Here is a 13,038-nt window from a genome sequence, read left to right on the forward strand (position 1 = left end):
GAGAAGCTGCTCCTAAAGGTACCAAAGTCTACACGGAAGCTGAGGCGGAGTTTTATTTTATTTTTTCTCCCCTTGGCTCATCCTAAACTGTGATGACCTCCCAGTGCGGGCAGGCAGCTGGACTATCATTTTCAGTACCTGCCTCAAAATCAGTTTTGTATCCCTCGGCTGAAGACTCTGAGTGTGAATTGCTGTCTTGGTGTTGTTTTTATATTATGCTACCCAGAAGAATGCTGGGTTCAAATCCTGGTCAGGTTGGACAGCCCACCCACAAAATATGTGTCAGCGTGGGTCTGAGATGATGTCAAAACTCTGCCAAACACGTCATGTTGCTGTCGTGACCCCTGCCGGTTGCAAAGTTGTTTCTGCTTCAAAAATGTTGCTCATAAAACGAGTATTATTTTTAAGCACAGATCAACTGATGACCTGCGAACCAATTTCTCGGGAGCTTTTACTCATCCGATTGGGCAGTTTTATCTCTCTTGACCCAACATCCATCCATCCATCCATTTTCCGATCCGCTTTATCCTCACAAGGGTCGCGGGCGGTGCTGGAGCCTATCCCAGCTGTCTTCGGGCAGTAGTCAGGGGACACCCTGAACCAGTTGCCAGCCAATCGCAAGGCACACACAGACGAACAACCATCCACACTCACACTCACACCTAGGGACAATTTGGAGTGTTCAATCAGCCTGCCATGCATGTTTTTTTTTTTGGAATGTGGGAGGAATCCGGAATACCCGGAGAAAACCCACACAGGCACGGGGAGAACATGCAAACTCCACTCGACCACCAGCCTTGACCCAACCCAATGTTATTTCACCCAATTTGAGCTCCTTTGGCCCCAGCACTTTTACGAGCGGACGTCCCATTGTCTTTATGTTCAATTTGTATTCTTGTACAGCAATTTGTTTCCGCTGCAGTTTTTAAAATTGAATTGAGTCTTCTGAAAAAAAAAGACTTTTTTCATTTTCACCACGCCGCGACTGAGTGTGGCATGTCATGTTACGCTTGCAAAAATTGTTGCGTTTTCAGACATGCCGAGATGAGACCGCCCCACTCGCACCCCCCCCCCCCCCATGCCCCCAAAAAAGGCAATCAAGTCGTCAGAAGGGACAGACAAGATAAAGCAATGGCCTTCGTGGGAAAGTGGCGGTAGAAATAACCCAGCCGCTTTTAGCCGGTTCAGAACTTTTCCTCCTTAATGCTTTCCATCATTATCCGTCACTTGTGACTCATGTCGCGTCCTTGCTGACACCAGCCCTCGTGTCCGCACTTCCCTTCTGCGGCACCAAGGGCTGTGAAGTTGCGCTGATAGAGCCGCTCTGTGTGATTGGCACCTATAGCATTTTCACAGCCCCCCGAACGGGTCGCTTTTCTTCCGGCGGCTATTGTTTGCTCGGAGCACGATGGCAAGAAATAAAGTGGTTGTGCGCCGCTTTTCCAAAATGAACTTGGTTCCAGGTACTTTGGCATCGCCTTGCTCGTGCTCCGCCTTGGCCCGTCAAGTGAATTGCAAATTAAACTGACTTTAAAAAAATAAAATAAAAAAGTTATTTAATGAGTTAAGCTCTGACTTGTAATGGCTCTGCCGCGTGCTCGTTTCCAATCAGATTTATTGTGTCTTGTAAATGTAAAAATGTAGGTGGTGGTGAATCATTTCAACTGAATATTTGGGGTCTTTTAATTAGCATAAATTTGGCTGCGGGATCATGTATATTCTTTGCCAAATTGGCTCTGTGAGCATTAAATGGAGATTAAGAATTAATAAAGGCGGGGATAAGATTACACTTTCCTGACCTAAGTGAAATTCATTCCTAATTAGTTGTGGGGAGTAAGGCGGTGTCGTATTGTTTTTCTATTTCTTCATATTTCTTTGCATCGCTAATCCATTTTGGGTACCGCTTGTGGTCATTCGTAACGAAGAGATTGAGGAGGAGCCCGATGTTATGCGACATCATAATGTTCAATGTGAAGTGCAGTTATTTGACTTGTGGTCAGCATCCTCATGGTCTACTGTAGTATCTGTGACTTTTGGTGTGTATGGCTTTAAAAGGCAAGGACTTGGCCTCGTGAGTGACATGGAAGACGGCTAACGACACCGTAGGGCTGGCTGGCGATTAATTGGCTTCCGCGTTAGCCGCACTGCGCGGCGAGAGAGTCGGCATGAGTTGTGGCCGTTGGCAGCTTTTGTGTGAACGTGCTGATAACGGGTTTGTTGTCTTACCGCTCGTTGAATGAAGCCATTCAAAATTGCGAGGCATCGCAATGCGTGCTAGGCTCTCTTGAATTAGCTCGCTTCGTCTGCGTCACTTCTAGTCGAGCTCAGTGCTGCCTGACATGTTGTGGCACAGTGTGGTACTGCACTGAAGGCGTTCACCTCGAAACTTCCCCGTGTCCAAAACAAATAAATAAATAAAGGAAAAAACACACAAAAGCCGATTGCGATATAGGATGTAGTGCAATACCGTGAGGTTCACTGTACTATCGATGTGCAAAATGTCAGTTCGGAACCTCTATCGGGCCTCACAGGAAGACGCCGACCGATTGTCCCGCGCATTCTCCCTCTCCGCTGTCGCACTTTATCTTCATCACCATAAAGCTGCCCGTCATTAATCTTCTTCCTCCTCACTCGCACAGATCAATGTTTCCTTTGCCAGAGCAAAGACTGTAATTAATCCCCCCGTCCAAGCGAGCCTTTCCCGCCCTTAATCAATGTTTCTGGCTTCTTCTCCCTCGCCCTCAGAAAATGACTATCCTATTTTTTTTCACCCCCCTTCTGTCTCTCGTTCTTAGATCATCTTATACATTCCATCAGGGCCAATCAATGAATCTCAAGAGTCCACATAATGAATACTTGGGGCATTAACGTTGCCAAGCTGTTTTGAACAAACACCTTGGACCCCCCCCGGGAGCTCGCGGAAGTGTGGTTGGAACACGGTTGCAACAGCTTGTAAATGTTTCGGACGTTTCTTGGAGTGGAGGGGCCAAAAAAGGCAAAATGGATGTTATCACCAATCGGACTCGTCAGAGAGCAAACGCTGCAGGCTAAAGACTGTTAACGGCAGAATGGGGAAGCAGTGACGGGGGTCGGCCGCCTATTTATCAAGAGTAGGCTGCATGAAATTGCCTCTTAACCTCAGTTAGAAGGTTTAATTAGAAATCACACATTTGATTCAGGGGCGGGTGCGACTGGTGGCAGGGGACGGGTGTAGCACGTCGAAAGGTGGCGGGGGCCGCCGGTGCCGGCACGCACGACATCAGGCGGGAGGCTGCGCTCCAAGTGGCTGCGCAACCAACGGAGCTGCGAGGTTGTTATCAACTCAGGCGAGAAAGACACGACACCCCCCAAGTTGCCGATCGCCAGCACAGAATCTTTCTGAAGTGTGACTTTTACGACTGACGAGCCAAGCACGTGTGTGGTCTTGAGATACAAATAGGGCCCAACAAGATTACAATTTATTATTATTTTTTTTTTGAAAAACACTTCATGAGGCTTTTTCGTGTCATCACAGCGCGCTGCTTTTTGACACTTAATGCGTGAGACGACGGCCTCATTAATAATAAATCATGTCTCGACGCGCTAATGAGCTGTTCGGCGAGCCTTTCAAATGAATTTCAAGTCGCGCTGACGTGTTTTCATTTTCTGACGATTGTCATGCGATGTGAGGCTCCTCAGATTTCAGCGCAGGGACTCCATCGGTTTGTTTTGTTTTCTCTCTGCGCATTTCACTCTCTGAGCGCACTCTGCAAAGGAAGATCAAATTAGCCCACAAAAACGTTTTCCCAGACCGACACAAAATAGGGTGGACTGCGTAGTGGGATGCACGAAAACGTCTCAATGGGAGTCCCGTGAACTGCAACACATTTCTTTTGGGACACGCACTTTGCCATAATCCTACAATGGGATTTGCCCAGATGATCCCCAATAGGAAGCAGGTATCCGAAACAGACGAGCCCCACTCAGTTGGAAAGCATTTGTGCCAAACCATGCCACCAAATTTTTATAATCACAAACTTGACCCCCAAAAAAACTCACTGAGTAGCACCCCATAGAAAGTTCGGGGGGGGAAAAACACTTTTCAGTCTTTCAGTAAACATATAGCAGTGCTCACGGCTGTTTTATTTATCCTCTGCAAAGACTGAGCAATATTTGTGCCGCACTGATGAGCAAAGAGAGGAGCTGAGATGTCTCGGAGAACAGTGTCGCCGGCCTGTCTGTCCTACTCTACCCCTCATGTGGCACAGCAATGGCCATTCAATCGATGCAGTGCGACAAAAAAACTGTTCAAACTCTTCTGAATTCTGTTTAATTGTCATGACTAGAGAAACCAATCGAATCCCAAGGCACCACTGGACTTGATGATCTTCAGCCATATGACGGGAATGCATCGATGGTAAAAATGCTGCAGTTAGTTCAGAAAGCTTTTGAAAGCACAGCAACCACATCAGTTGGATTTGTAGTTGAGAGAGAAAAACTTTTCCTTTCCAAGAGGTCACCACCTTGCAGCGGTACAGTGAAGATTTGCGCTTGCCCGCGTGTAAAGAGAAGAAAGAAATCAGCAACTCCGAGGCGCCGAACTTGTCCGAAGCTTGCTAAATTCTTGCTATGGGATTAAGATTCGCCGCCTCACGCCAAACTGATGCGCAGGAGGGGGATTAAACGCCTCCTGCGGGAATCTCGTCAGAAAGGTCGGTTAAGAACTTTTTTTTTTTTTTTCGTGCCGGCTGCTTGTCGAAGCAAACGGCTCCGTCGCTGTTGTGAAGGCGGTCGAGCGTTTCGCACCTCTGGGTGCAACTGCGACCTTCGACACAGGAAAAGGTTACTGGGCCCGGGGGGGGGGGGGGGGGGTAAAAAGGTTACACCAGTGAAAATGGAGCGAGGATGAGTTTTACAACGCTGCGCTGGTAATTGAACACACCACTGAATGTAGATGAGAATGTCACTTGTCAACGTGTACCTCACAAGGCACACTCGAAATTGTTTTATTGCGCTTTTGCCTGTTCGCCCTTTCCGGGTGTTATTCCTGGTAAAAATGTTCATTTGGTGGTGGTTGCTTTAAATTAAAAAAGAAAAAAATCATGGAAGCTTCTTTCATTTTGCAATCGAACTTGATTGGCCTATACTAGCTTTTTAAAATGTATTTATTTATTTATGCACTTTTTTTTCCCCACACTACAGCATAAAATCAAGATGATGTTTACGTGCAGTCAATCTTCGGGTTAAAATATATTTTTTGAAATTGCCTATATGCTGAATGAATGTGAAGGAATATGAACATGCTTTGACTTCCAGGTACACAAGATAACATTTTCGTACCAGATACAAAAAGTTGGTGAAGAACCGAAAAGTGTCCTGACCTCCTGGTATTTCCCCTTCCGAACTATAGCAGAATTAATTCGCTGGGGGTGCGCGGGACTCCAGTTTGAGGTGTTAAAGCCTTGCCGGGCTGGGCCTGGACTCCCCCTGTAAAGGCTTTTAATTAGGCCTGTGGCGAGGCCTGATGGAATGAGGGAACCTGAGGTCAGTTGTACATTCGCCGCTTGTATCGCGCCTGGACCACATGCCGCTTTCCTATCTCGCCGAAACACGGACGCTCGGGGAACAGTTTCCAATCCGTCCTCGCACGAGGCCACCGCTTGTCTGTCCCACGGTTAAAGCTGGAGTATGGCGTCTTCCGGCGACGAGCAAGTCGAGCGTAGCAGCATCACGTCACTCCTCTGCCTCAGCTCGCTAACGCACGCGTGAATTCATGGCAGAGTGTCAACAAAAAACGAAATGTTACTGGTTTGTTGTCATATTTGGGCGTGGCAACATACAATTAAAACACGAGAGGCGATGAAGCGATCGGAACGGGCTCGTGCGCGCCGGTGTTTGCAGCTGTTTGACGACGCTTCGAAGGATTCCACGGCACGATGAGGAACGGACGCTCGTCATTGTTTTCATTTGCCATTTCCGTGTGCCAACTATTGTAAAAGAGCAGCATGAGCGTCACGTTTCAATTGCTACCTCTGCTCCTGATGAAGTTCTGCCACAATAAATTGATGCATGAGACAGAGTTTGTACCCCGCAAGAATCCTTGTCTCGCCTTCTTGCTGGCGAAACAAAGAAAAAAAAAAGTTGCAAAGTTGAGGAGGGCAGCAGTCAGTCAGGTGATAAATCTTGCTGACTTGAAAATGTAATAAACATTGCCATAAAAAATAAAAATTTAACCCACAGAGCTCGCCGAGCACTGCAAAAAGCTTAGTTCACTCCCCCTAAAAAGTTCCCGTCTAGTTTCTTTTCAGGGACAGTGGATATAAAAAGTCTACACCCCCCTGTTCAAATTTCAGGCGTGACCCAGATCAATCATTTTCAAACCTATAGCCGGTGCTACTCACTCTAAATGTTTAAAAAGAAATAAAAAGTCCTGTATTTTCAAGAAAGGAAAGAACAAGGGTGTCTTTGTTTCTTGTGTTGCGATGCCTTTTGTGTCCGCCGAGTAACAGACAATGCGGCGTTGAATTGGGAACATCAAATCCCCAAACGTCAGGCCGCTTCCGGAGTGTAAAATGGCCGCGGTGCTCGGGCACCTTTTCCAATTGATTTGGCCCAAGCGGGTGACGGTAATCAGCCCCCTGCCGGGGCTCCCCTGATTGTTCCTCGTCGAGCACACGATCCTTGATGGCTGACTTGCGTCCCTCCACCTCGTCCTGCTTTGTTTGTCGCCTCAAATCTGGATTTTTTTTTTTCCAAAAATGTGATAAATGGAGAGGAATTTTGAGCAGTTTAAAAGAGCGTTTTCCTGGAATTTTCAGGTGTCTATTTCAAAGCAAACACCACCCCCCCCCCCGCCCCCAAAATAGCGAACGCCTGCTCGAATTTTGCAACAGCCATTCGAACAGGGGGGTGTAGACTTTTTATACCCACTTTCATGTCATCTTTGCCGCAATTTGCTCGCATCCTCCATAAACGGGGAAGTATGTTGCTAACAAACCTCCATCTGCTGCTTAACGAGCCATTGTTGCATCACTTAACGGCCTAATTGGGTCTCAGTTTTCGCCGGCTTTCGGGTCAACGCATCGGTTGGCGTTATCACAAGTGTCGCGGGATTTTTTTTCTCTTCCCCCACACTCGCCGTTAAACGATTGGTCTCTGCTTCCTGTAACACCCCGCTGTGACACCAGATAAAAAACGGTGACAGGCCATTACCGTTCATCAGCCGCTGTCGTCGTAATCGCACTTGTCAGCGTCTCATCAAAGCGGCATTGCGGCAAATTGGGGCGCCTGCGTCCCGTTGTCGGCTGGCAATATTTGATCTGCGCCGACGATGACGCGCGGCTTCTCTTCCAGGGAAACTTTGGACACAGAAAGATGTTTTTAAAAAGCACCTTTTATGAAGACGCGACGAGGGCCCTGCGGCCAAGGGGTTCGCTCGCACGACAGTTCTGAGGTTCGGCGTCTGGCCTTCCAAAGTGGAGTTTGCATGTTTTTGAAGATCGGTCATTTTCAAGTGAAGGTCAAACTCTCAGAATTTTGATCAACCAATTTGGCAAATTGATCTAGTTTCGGCCCCTTATAAAGTTTCTGACTTGGTTGCTCGTCTGAGTGAAGACTTGCCATTTTCAAGCGATGGACAGGTAAAAAAATGCCCCATAGCTGATATCAATGGAGCCTCAGTAATGATTATCGGGTTTTTCCGGCAGTTCACTTGCAGTTTGGAGGGCCACATTTTCCTGTTTGTCTTGTCACATTTGGATTTTTGGAGGCAGCTTTACCGTTGACGATTTGGCATCTTTTTGCCTTCCTCTGAGCTTTGTGCTCTCAAAGGGTGGCGGGGCGCCTAATTAAACGTCACTTTTTTTTTTTTTCCATACAATCGCATTGGAAAAACAGAAGCAAGCATGTGGATGTTTATATTACGTTACAGATAGCACTTGTTGGTTTTATCAATTGCGACTCGCAGAAACTCGCTTTGCATTGTTTGGAATTTATGTTCACAGTCACACGCGGTTATTAAAATGAACGCGGTTCCGCAGTAAAGCGTTTGGATGTCAAACCGCCAGACGGGGTCGGAAGCAAACTTGTCAACTTTGCTTTTCTATGACGCTGACAATTTGATGCCGTTAAATTTTCACCGTGTCACGTAATCCAAACACGGCGGTGAATCATGACGTTGTGCTGCCACTTCTGGTGTGTGCACCTTGGCCACCAGAGGGCAGCATAAATCACACAATCATGTAGACATATTTCAGGATGAAACATGAAGTTGCAGGATTACTTGTTTTCTCTCTCTCTCTCGACTTCAGCGAGAGTTTTGTAGAAACTTGAAAATGATCATAATCTATAATCAGAAGTGTTGGAGTAGGGAAAGATCTAAAATGGGCAGGATTTTGGCTCTCTTTTGCAAAATGAATTTTTACACTTTTAACATAACATGGAATTCTCTTTTAAGTTTCGTTCTTCAATGAACTTAAGTACTAATTGAATATTTTCTTCCACAACCCTAATATTTTTTGTTTTTTGTGAATATTTTCGTAAAAGTACAATTGTGTGTTTTTTTAATTAATTTTTAATTTGGTTCATTTAATTCACTATATATTCAACATTTTAATCATCAACCTGTTCCCACTTTTAGTTTATTTCATCTATTTTGCCCATTTTGTTGTAGTTTCATTTATAAGTTGACTGGGCTTTTGCTCACACTTTTTAACATTATTTTTAGTTATTTGAGTTCATGTCACCTGAAAAATCCTTTTTTTCCCTCTTCCATGCCCAAAATCTGTTCAGATTTTTTTTGTATGATGCATGGGTAGACTTTCTTTTAAGTAGCTTTTCATTCTACATTTTTATTGTCATATCCATTGCCACTCCAACCCATTTATGACTCCCCTTTCATAGAATTGTCTGCATTCAAACCTGCTGGAATGCTATAAATAAATAAATATGAAAATCTTGTTTAGTGAGGTGCTTGAGCTCTCGCCCAAGACGATGTGACGGTCTGGTGAGGAAGCGTCCTTTCAAGTGAACATGAGCCGCCATGCATCATTTCCCCCGCTACCCCCCCCCCCCCCCCCCAAAAATCCAGTCCATCGCCTGCTTCCTGTGGCGAGTTAGCCAGTGAGGCCCCGGGAGTGGAGTGGAGGGGGGTTATGGTCACGAGGGGGCTTCATGCATTATTCACATGGGCAAATGATTTGATGTAGCGCGGGAAGCTTCATCTCGGGAAAGGAGAAGCTAATGTGTTTATTATGCTGAGATAATGGCGTGAAATTGAGGCCAGGGGTGCAGGATTCCGAGGAGTGTTTATACTTTATATTCATCGCTGCCGTGCCGCCAAATGCCTCTTGGTCACGTGACGCGCGCATGCGTGCGTGGGTATATATGTGTGTGTGTGTGTGTGTGTGTGTATATATATATATATATATATATATACACATATTCACACATATTATACACACGATTGAGCAAAGTCGGCATAAAAGGCTCAGCAGATGTTTTCCTGCAATGTGCATTAGGTATAATGTACACTTTTGCATTTAGTGATCTTTTTGTATTAGGGGCAGAGGGGGTAAATGCACCACCAGATGGTGCTGAGCTGCTATTTCATTAACCCCCGCCCCCCATTATCATTCAATGCGTTCATTCATTCTACAAATTGCTCATCCTAGGATGGGCAACTGGCGGCTCGTGGGCAGCATGTGGCCCGCGCTCTCACTCTGATGTATTTGGCACATCAAATATGAATGTTGTCGTCGAGATACTTTGGACAGAAGACAAACAGTCAATTCAGAAATAGTTAAATAAGATTTTTTTTGTTTCTTTCTTGACCAAGACAAAAAGAATGCAACTGTCCCTGATGGAGTGTCCAATGAGTGAATGCAATTATAACGATCCACAAAAGTGCCCCGTGCGTGTCACGTCAGTCAACCTGACACTTCAGTCAGGGTTCTGCGCGGCCTGCTAATCATATTCATGGCGGCCTGCCGGCAAATTGAGGTCAGGTGGTATCAGTCACAGCAGAGCGTCTGCATATAACGTCATGTTGACAGAAATATGAAATAATAATAGTAATCAACAAACGGCTGCGGAGTCTTCCAGCAGGAGGAAGAGGAAATGAAATTGCTTCTCTTCAGCTCGTTTTTTAAAAATGAAAAGTACTCAACTCTATTCACATTGCGGTCAATAGTCAGGATTATTTTCGGCATACGTACCTGAGGGGTAGGGGGGTGGGAGTTGTCGTGACTCTCTCACTCTGTCGTATATGTGTGCGCTAGTTTGGTTAACAGGTGTGCTGGTTTTGTTAGCAGGGCCGTTACGGCGCGTGGCATTGTGCGTTCGTGCAATGCAAAAATGTCATATTATGCATGAGAAACGCCAACGTTGAAATCAGGCCAAAATAAAGCAAAACAAAAACGTTTCACGTGTAAAGAGAAACGAACCACTGTGTGCATACGCTGTTAATCCTTTTTTGAGGCTTGCTAAAGTGAACTCTCAATTGTAAGAAAAAAAAGCTGCGATATAACAGAAATTAATGGAAACCAACTCACAGTGAGAGCCGATAAGTTCCAGGAAGCCGCCATGCGGTGACGAGCGCGGCCGCCACACGCTGCGCCATCTTGGTTACGTCTGAAGAGCTGACCTCGTCAAAGTTCATTAAGTACAGGTAATGGAAATAAAATGGCTTCATTAGCGAGCGGGCAACTTTGCTGCAGACGGGCGCTCATTGGCGGACGTTCAGCGTACACAACTGTGTCAGTGTCGCTCCAACATCGCACCACCGGCGATGTTTTGTATTTTTGCTTATTAAGATGCATTGTTTATGCTACATTTTGATTTTTATTTCATTTTTTTTTTTGTGCTTAATTTTAGAATTCACTTGCTTCACTGTGTTTTATTTTGCATCATTTATTGCTTAAGTACTTTTGCTTTATTTGATACCTTTTTTGTTTTATTGGGTTTCATATCTGCATCATTTGTTTGCTTAATTTTGTGTTTAACCCATTCACTCCCAAAGACGTTTTTAAACGTCTTTTCAGACTTGGTCCAGAATTGGCTGGTACTGAATGAGTTAAGATAAGAAAAAGATAAGAAAACCTTTATTTGTCTCAAAATGGAGACATTTCCAATTCACAGCAGCAAAATTATGAAAGGGAGAAAGTAGAAGACAAAAAGTATATCAATAAATATCAATATAAGCATATCGAAAATGGGTGAGTGGGGTGAGTCCAGGTTTTCAGGACCGTCTACTCAATAGCCTCTTAGTATATTAACTTTGTTTTATTTGTATTTTTGATTCCTTGTGCTATATGTGGCACTGTTTGTGCTTTATTTTAACTTTCAACTTACTGTAAAAATATCGTGTAGATTTGTTAGGGATAAAGGAATGCCATTTGAAATTGAGCCTTACATTTTTTTTTTTTTTTTGGGACCCAGACTGTTCCACAAACTTGTCTTCTATCCCCCCCCCCCCCCACTTCATTTCCTGGGAGGCTGGCAGGCTCGCCTCAGGGGGACGCTTGGGGGTGTTGGGGTCTTGGGGGGTGTTGATTTGACAGAGCACTTGTGACAATCCTGAGGACACCATAAGTGCCAGGCTCTCCATCCCGGAGGCCACATTGCAAGAGAGCAGATGAGCCGAGACCCCCAGGCACCAGGCGGAGGAGATGGGCTGGGGTGGAGTGGGATGGGGTGGGTGACCACCAATGGTGGATGCACGCTGCCACCCAGAGGCCGACTGATGTAACGCTGTGGCTGCTTTTCACGTCATGTGGAAGTGAGAAATAGGGGTGCTCACACTTTTGAAAACCACTTGCGAGGAGAACTCTCACGTCACTTCTGTTTGGACGTGAGACTCTTCCAAACAACAAAAATCAGCATCCAGAGGCAAACAAAGCTTTTTGTGACTCCAAATTCCAATGAATGTGACGAAAAGTGCGTGTTTGGCAGCAGAAGGAAACTGGAAGCAAACAGATTGGGGAAACACTTGAGTTTGCACAAGATAAAAGAGCGACAATAAATGTTCCTGCCAGACCGATTTTTGGCAGCCTATAAAATGTCAGCTGTGATCACGTACACTAACTATTATAGCTTTTTTTCCTCTTGTCTATGTTGACAATTTGTCATTCTTGGCCTTAAAAAAAAAGAATCGGTGTTGACACTACACATTTAAAATCAACAATCTGTGAATGGCAGCACAACAGATGGTGCCAACGCGCCTGACAAGAATAGATTAGCCAATCAGAAGTTGTGTGTGAAAAAGGCACATGAACAACTAGCGCGCAACGATATGGAAGCCTCCTATTGGCCAGGGTTCACGGTATGACCGACTAAGTTATTAACGACTCACCTAACTGACTAAATAACCAACCATCGAATAAATTTACCAACTAAGCAAAAATGACTTACAAATCAACAGCCGACTGAATCAACTCTCCCTTCAAGTAACCGACTAACAAACTGACCAACTAATCAACTTTGCCAACCCACAAATTAGCCATAACAACCGATTAACTTATCTTCTAGCAACTAAAAGAACGACAAACCAACTGACTAATCGACTAACTGACCCAGTTACTACCTGAATGACAAACCAACTAATTAACTAGCCCACCATCTTAAGTACTTCACTGAACAACAGAGCGACTGACCACTCAACTAACTGACCAATGGACGAGCCAACAAAACAACCAACCAAGGAAATAACTAATTAAATTAGCTAGTTAATTCTGGGACTAATGGGCTAATTGATTAGCCACCTAATTACAGAGTGAACAATTTTGGTAGTGGGAGTTAATTTGGCCCATTTTTCGTTAGCTAGCCAGCTAGGTATCTACAGCAGAAGCTGGCTAGCTCGCAGTAAATCGAGCGACAGACTGACTTATCGCCTTAGCTTGAAATACAGCAAGAGGAAGAGAAGAAAGAGTACACAAACATGCTGTTTGTTTTTTTAGTTGACTCCATTTTATACTGCTTGCTTTAATTTGCATTATTTTTAGACTGTTTGACTTTATACCTTTAAGTTACATTTATTTAAATTGTATTAGATTTTGCTTTCCA

The 13,038-nt window shown here is 44.9% G+C and overlaps 1 long non-coding RNA gene across 2 annotated transcripts in view; it reads left to right on the forward strand.

Moving 5' to 3' along the window:
* Positions 1 to 13,038, forward strand: part of LOC147196952 (uncharacterized) — an 86,235-nt gene that overhangs the window by 66,507 nt on the left and 6,690 nt on the right. The window lies entirely within an intron of this gene.

This window comes from Hippocampus guttulatus, chromosome 12 (assembly GCF_054856545.1).
Source record: "Hippocampus guttulatus isolate MCC_2025c chromosome 12, RoL_Hgut_1.0, whole genome shotgun sequence".
NCBI classification, from domain to species: Eukaryota; Metazoa; Chordata; class Actinopteri; order Syngnathiformes; family Syngnathidae; genus Hippocampus; species Hippocampus guttulatus.